Source organism: Carlito syrichta, unplaced genomic scaffold, assembly GCF_000164805.1.
Source record: "Carlito syrichta isolate Samal-C Ts95f unplaced genomic scaffold, Tarsius_syrichta-2.0.1 Scaffold308853, whole genome shotgun sequence".
NCBI lineage: Eukaryota > Metazoa > Chordata > Mammalia > Primates > Tarsiidae > Carlito > Carlito syrichta.
This window is the reverse complement of record NW_007252949.1, coordinates 110,006-117,641: the sequence shown is the minus strand read 5'-3', so window position 1 is coordinate 117,641 and position 7,636 is coordinate 110,006. Positions and strand designations below refer to the sequence as shown.

Sequence of the window (7,636 nt, the reverse complement as noted above, 5' to 3'; positions counted from 1 at the left end):
CTGTACTAGTTTACACTCCCACCAACAATGTAGTTTTCTATTAAATTTGTATTTTTTCCAGCAGAATAGATACATAAGGGTGGGAAAACTTTTAATACGGGTATAAAGAGTACCCATTCTTGCATTTCAAACTCATTTCAGACCACTATCATCAGTGTGAGGAATGACTCAATGTACTATGGCTCCTTAGTAGCAGAACTCTGGAATAAGCCCAGGCCAACTGAAACACAGAAGTTAGATCTTTGAGAGTTATTAAGAGGAAACCCCAGACAAATCTTCCTAAAACACAGGCCCTCTCCATCAAAATGTCCCTTAAATTCACTGGAATCAGTCTCATTTTATCTTTTATCCTTGTTTGCGGTAACCCCATCAACCCCCAGATTCAGTCACTCCTCAGCTTCCAAAATCCAATTTCTTTTAGAGTGCTGCAATCCCTTTTTCTTTCTTTTATCCTACTATCCTAGTGCCTGACATCCTAACATTGTGCCAGTGGAATAATTTTACATTTTGCGATAATCTTATTCTCTCATCATTCCTTTAAAGCTATTTTTCTGATGGATGCAAATATCTCCCCTAAAGACATGGTTTCCACTGCTGTCCTCTCAACAGAATCTATTTTGCTGCTGTTGTTTGTTTGTTTGTTTGGTCCGTGTAGCATTCACACAAATTTATCTATGTTTTCCTTAGATTTTATTCCCAATTTCAGGACATTCTTTCTCTCTTCTTCCTGAGGACTCTGAAGACTTGATAAAGTTCTGAAGACTTGGCTTTCAATCTTATGCATATTATTAGATTCTTTTACTGACTAACTCTTATTGCTGCTAGCATCTACAACTTACTGGTTCATATACTCCCCTATAGTTCAATGATCTTAGTATGCTTCCAGTAGTATTCTTACCTCAATTTTCTGTAATTGCAATAAATACCTAGATGATCCTTCCAACCTTTGGAACCTTGAATTCCATTTATTTTTATTTTTATTCTTTTGAGTTAGCATCTCACTCTTGTAGCCCAGGTTGGAGGGCAGTGGCACACTCACGGCCACTGCAACCTCAACCTGCTGTGCTCTGGCGATTCTTCCACCTCAGTCTTCCAAGTACCCAGAACTACAGACACACGCCACCATGTACAGCTAGTTTTTGTGGTTTATTGTAGAGACAAGGTCTCACCAAGTTGCCCAGGCTGGTCTCAAACCCGTGGGCTCAGATGATCCTTTAGCCTTGGCCTCCCAAAGTGCTGGGATTATAGGCTGAGCCACTGTGCCTGGTCTGAATTCCATTTATTTAAGTTTCTTTCTTTATTTCAGCCATAATTTTTGATAGTTTTATTCATAGTCTAGAGTCTAGATCTTGTGGTACTTATGAACACATCACCTCAACGATCTCAGTTTCTTGGATCCTATTCTTTGATCACTACCTTTTCTCTCTAATTCACTTTTTCAGTATGTGCCTAACAAAATTTCAAATCCCTAAAAACTTCCATTCCATTGATCTTACCAACTTTTCAGTGTACCTCTTCTACTTTATGACCCATATGTTTTTATTCCTCAGTTTTAATCCCATTGCCATTAATTAATGTAACAGATACCTGCTAAGTGACTGCTATTAAACCTCACTGAAGATATGCATCTGCTCATGCCTATTTCTTTGTTTATGGAGGCTGGTGTCTCCTGGTGGTTAAAGTGACTGCTATATGCCAAGCACTATTTTAAATCTTTCATATTTATTTGTAAATGAAGATAAGAATATTCTCCTGCATTATTGCCTGAAATAATAGATAAAATATCTTTGCTTCTATCAAAAATTAATCCCTCCATCCATCTCCTCCTCTCACTTATTCAAGGGTGCCATTTCAACAAGTATTCTCTCTCCCTTCCATAAATCAAATGTTCCCTCTCTATTGTAATATTTTCATTATTACAGTCTCTCATCCAAACAGGGTTATATTTCTATTTCACTCCTTTTATTAAGTACAACACTATTTCTTTGCTCACATTTACAGAGCAACTGCTCAAAATTATTTAGAATGCTCACTGAATATAGTTTCTATAATACTTTCTTAGAATTTGTTCAGATCAGGCCTTCTTACCAACTGTTCTATTAAAACTACTCTCATTCCTGCAGATGGAAAATAGAGTAACCCTCCTAATCCCTGCCATCTAGCATTTATGCTTTGTGTTTATCATGACTTTCTCCTTGTTTCCTTGGCCTCCGGGATTCATCACTTCTTTGTTTTTCCCCCTAACTTTCTGGTTGACTGTCCACATCTCCTCTGCTTGAGTCCCATTTTCTCCCCACATTTCATGCATAAATTTGATAGGCCTCTAGATTCAGGCAATGATCTCTATTTCAGTTTAAACTGTTTGTCTCCAAAATTTGAAATGAAACTCTATTTTATGCAAAAAAAAAAAAAAAGGGTTGTCTCTTTTAAAAAAATGGAAAATATAGAATTACAGCTGGGTCCCATGGACAGGAGCCAATGCTACCCTGGCTCTTCCTATCCTTCTCTGTGTCTCTGGTCTCTATAGCTTAACTTACTCTCTCACTACATTTTTCTCCCCAGCTCTGAGTTTACTTTTCTCTCTTAACCTCAGTGACAGATATGCACAGTTTCTTCTAGTAAGATCTGTGCAAAAAAGCCTCAGATCATCTCAGAAGGATTCTTAGCCTTATCCTGAACTCTAACTGGAAGAGGGTCATTAGGTAAACATGATGAAAGGGGTAAAGAAAAGTTTTAAAAAGTAGAAGTTTCATTTTTGCAAAATTAAAAACAATAAAACAGTTGAGAAAAGGGTCAATACTCATTGCACAACAATAAATTCTATTAACTTTTAGTTTTTTTATCAATAAATTGTTTAGATAGTTTTGGAATGTGCTTCCTGATAATAATAATTAGTGCATTTTCCCTGTGTCATCAACCCTGCAAAATATTTTACAAGTGTCTCATGCAAATTAAAGAATTTCTAAAGTAGAGGCACTATTTTTATTCTCACTAGCATGTGAGGAAATCCAGAATTTTTCAAAGGTTCCCTGGAATTCAAAGATAGACTGGCTGACTCCTAGCTCATGTGTTATACATTAAACCTCACTGAAGATATGCATCTGCTCATGCCTATTCCTTTGTTTATGGAAGCTGGTGTCTCCTGGTGGTTAAAGCATAGATTTTGATGTACTGGGGTTTAAAATGAATCTGATGATTTCTTTTGAACTTTTAACCTTATTTTTATTTATTTATTATATTATAAAGATGTGGGGTACAATTCAGGGTTAAGTATACAAACGTTGATTATGCAAGTACCTTGTTGATGAGGTATGCCCCTCCCTCTCCTAACAGTTTCCCTCAACTGCCAATCCCGCCCCCTCTCCCCTGACAGTTTCCCACTACTGCCTATCCCTGAAACAAAGAACAGTCCCACATGTTCTCACTCATAAATGGACCTTGAACAATTATAATACTATAAGATGATTCTTAACCATAGTAACCAAGTCGACTCTTTGTAAACCACTTCTCTGCCCCTTATTTTTCAATGGAATTGTAGGAGTGGAATAATAATATCCATATTTGCAAAATCACATAAGATTATGCACCTGTAGGCTTTCTTGTCAAATCCAACAGGGTTCATTATTAGCTATCATTATTGTGTGTAGTAAGATGTCAGGGTTGCTTTTGCCCAAGCAGGTGCATTTCACTCTCTCCATTCATTTTCCTTAAATATCAGAGTTAATATTGAATCTCAGTTATAAATATGGGCTTCCCTACCAAAAAATGTTGAGGTAATTGCAATTGAATTCTCTCAGGTTAGTTAAAAAAAACTGAGGAAGCTAAGGATAAAAGCAATTTCAATTTATAGATATAAATTGAATATACTATATATCTACATATATCTATATCCATATCTTGACTTTGTGTTCAACCATGTGACCTACCTTAGTCGATAAAATAAGGCAGAAATAATGGCAGACCATTTCTAGGTTGCTTTTATATCCTTTGCATCTTCCCTTTTATGCTTCTGTTGTTTCTATGAGAAAAAATATACCAAAACTAGTTTACTTGTTCAAGAAAGGGAATGAAAGACACATGGAACAGAATAATTCCCAATTCCATTAGAGTAAATAAGCCTAATTAAAATCAGTATCCCTCCCAGCTAAACCCAATCTAGTGCAATCAGTCACTAGCCTATCGACAGATCTATAACAATAAATTACACTTACTTTAAACACCTGATTTTGGGGTGGCTTTTTTGCACGTTATTTTTTAGAAGAAATATCATAGGATATTGAGTTACATCTATATTAAAATTATATTAATATCTACATTAATATAATTATATTATATATAATTATTTTATGAATAAATATAATGTATTTCTAAAATAAATGCGTAGAATACATGTTACATAGAAGCATGCATATCAAGAAGCATGCATATATAAAGGTAGGGAAACAGAGAGAATAAAGATATACATTAGCATAGCTAGTTAATTTTTTCTTCTACATGAGGTAACATCCAAAAAGCAATGTAGTTCACACTTTTCAATTTTGGCTGGCTCTCTGTTTAAAGATGGGGTTTTTTCCTGTGTTGGATTGGGAGTTTTTGTGGTCTTGTAGACATTATCCCTAACTTACCAATAGCCATAACAATGCCATGTCAAAAAATATTTTCTTTATATTCAATCTGAATCAATAAATTAATAACAATTATATATTAAAACTAAAATTCACTACACATAAATTTTGTTGAAATATTATAATTGGCATTTTTAGGCAAATTCTATTAATATCGTAAAACCTTTTGCTTCTCTGCATTTTTCAGTATGACTAGACTAAACAAATGAAAGTACTCATATTAAAACGGTTGATGTATTTAAGACCATTTTTTGCCCCTGAAGGACTGTGTGAAATTATTTGACTAATTCAGTTCAATTACAAATCAGTGATGATGGAATGAATTGTAAATTGATGATCATGTGTTTAAGCAAAACATATTTTATTTAATTATTTCATCAGTATATACTGGCTAATTATGAGTGAGGAGTTTTATCCTTTTATTTCTAAGGCTTGTCAACTTGGATGACATTACAGAGGAAGATAGTAGTTCTTTTTAATTGTTCTGAGCACTGAACACTGTTTTGTGCATAGTTAGGATCTGAAATAATTTGATTCTCTTTGCCTCTATTTAAATAAATGTAGACAACAAAGCAAACATTTATAAACAATCACAAAAAATTAACCAGTGTTTCAACATAATTTTCATTAATCCAGTGAGACTGATACTCTAAAATGGAAGCACAGGTACCAACCATTTCAATAGTTGATAGAAAGCAGACTAAAAAAGTTTTTCTATTTGTTTTCCGGTTTATAAAAATATAGTGACAAATGCAAAACTGTTATAAAATCTAGTTAATTTAGTATTCTGTAAATATCTAAGTTCAATAAGTATTTATTTAACACTTTATCAAGTATTTAGATGAAAAGATGTTGATATTCCTGGTGTATGCTTCATGTCTTTGGAAACAGTTTTCTTTCTTTCTTTTTTTTTTTTTCAGGTGTGCACTTTTATTGAACTTCTCTCAAGTGAGTGTACAGGTAAGCCCTGGCTGCCTCCACACCTCCACCCACTCCCAGGGAGACAAAAACCTTCATACATCTCCAGTCGGGGACAAAAAGGGGGGCCACGGTGGTTGATCATTCAAAATAAAACAAATAAAAAAGAATCAAGGCGAAGATTTTAAAAATTTGCATTACATAATTTACACAAAAGCAATGCTGTTTCCTCCCCCGTGTGGACCAGCAGAGAACTGGGCTACTCTCCTGAGAGAGAAGTGGGTCGACTTTTGGGAGGACAAGGGAGTTTCTGTAACAATGCATCTCACGATATTTGGAATGACTATTAAAAAAAAGAACAATATACAATCAAAGCCCTTGGCCACGTTGTAGAACTTTGGGGATGCTCCAACTCGCTGTCACCTTCACCGTTCCAGTTTTTAAATCCTGAGAGTCATCAAGCCACATCCCCTCCCCCCAAACAAACAAACAAACAAACAAAAAACAATTAAAGCCATGCCAATCTCATCTTATTTTCTGCGCAAGTTAGGTTTGTCAAGAAAGGGTGGAACGCGCTAGTCAGTCAGCCTAGAAGCACTTGCGGTGCTTGATGGAGGGGCCGGACTGGTCGTACTCCGGCTTGCTGATTCACATCGGCTGGAAGGTGGACAGCGAGGCCAGGATGGAGCCGCCAATCCACACGGAGTACCTGCGCTCAGGGGGTACGAGGATCTTGATCTTCATCGTGCTGGGCGCCAGGGCAGTGATCTCCTGCATCCTGTCAGCGATGCCTGGGTACATGGTGGTACCGCTGGGCGGCACCGTGTGGCGTCCAGCTCCTTGCGGATGTCCACATCACCCTTCAAGATGGAGCTGAAGTTGCTTTCGTGGATGCCTCACGATTCCATGCCCAGGAAGGAAGGCTGGAAGAGAGGCTGGCGCAGCGGAACCGCTCGTGGCCGATGGTGATCACCCGGCCGTCGGGCAGCTCGTAGCTCTTCTCCAGGGAGGAGGAGGACACGGCGGTGGCCATCTCCGGCTCGAAGTCCAGGGCGACGTAGCCCATCTTCTCCTTGATGTCAGCGCCATGTCCTGCTCGGCAGTGGCGGGGAAGCTGCAGACACGCTCGGTGAGAATCTTCATGGGGTAGTCTGTCAGGTCCCGGCCAGCCAGGCCCCCACGCAGGATGGCGTGGGAGAGGGCGTACCCTCGTAGATGGGCACGGTGTGGGTGTCCCCCGTCCCCGGAGTCCATCCCGATGCCAGTGGTGCTGCCAGAGGCGTACAGGGACCGCACAGCCTGGATGGGCACGTACATGGCTGGGGTGTTGAAGGTCTCGAACATGATCTGGGTCCCTTTTCCCGGTTGGCGCTGGGGTTCAGGGGAGCCTCGGTCAGCAGCACGGGGTGCTCGTCGGGGGCGACACGCGGCTTGTTGTAGAAGGTGTGGTGCCAGATCTTCCCCATGGCGTCCCAGTTGGTGACGATGCCGGGCTCGATGGGGTACTTCAGGGTCAGGATGCCTCTCTCGCTCTGGGCCTCGTCGCCCACGTAGGAGTCCTTCTGGCCCATGCCCACCATCACACCCTGATGCCGCGGGCGTCCCACGATGGAAGGGAAGATGGCCCGGGGGGCGTCGTCGCCCCCGAAGCCGGCCTTGCACATGCCGGAGCCGTTGTCAACGACGAGCGCAGCGATATCACCGTCCATGACGAGCCGGAGAGGCGTGGACCAGCGGCGGAGCGAGGGCACGGGTCGGCGCGAACCCGCGGACGGGGTCTCGAAGGTCGGAGACAGGTTTCTTAAAATCAAACCACTAAATCATTCAATGATTAAAACTGCTTTTAAATGAAATTAAATAGACTTCAATAATTTGTGTAGGAAAAGCTGTATATTGAAAATACTTATACAGTGAATATGCTGTGAAGTGATTAAATCTTTATTTAAAACTAGTATAATTTCTCAGACATCAGTGCACCAATGTAAAATCGTATTCTGAAATTCATTTTTTATTGAGATAATTTCTCCAAGAATCATATATAACAGCAGATGTATATATTGTATGAGTTTAATACATAATCAAGTATCACATAT

General features: G+C 39.4%; 1 pseudogene across 1 annotated transcript; it reads right to left on the bottom strand.

Moving 5' to 3' along the window:
• Positions 1-6,131: 6,131 nt before the first annotated feature.
• LOC103268595 lies at positions 6,132-7,281 on the bottom strand (annotated as a pseudogene). The gene has a single exon (XR_504827.1). The product of XR_504827.1 is annotated as an actin, cytoplasmic 1-like (transcript).
• Positions 7,282-7,636: the final 355 nt, after the last annotated feature.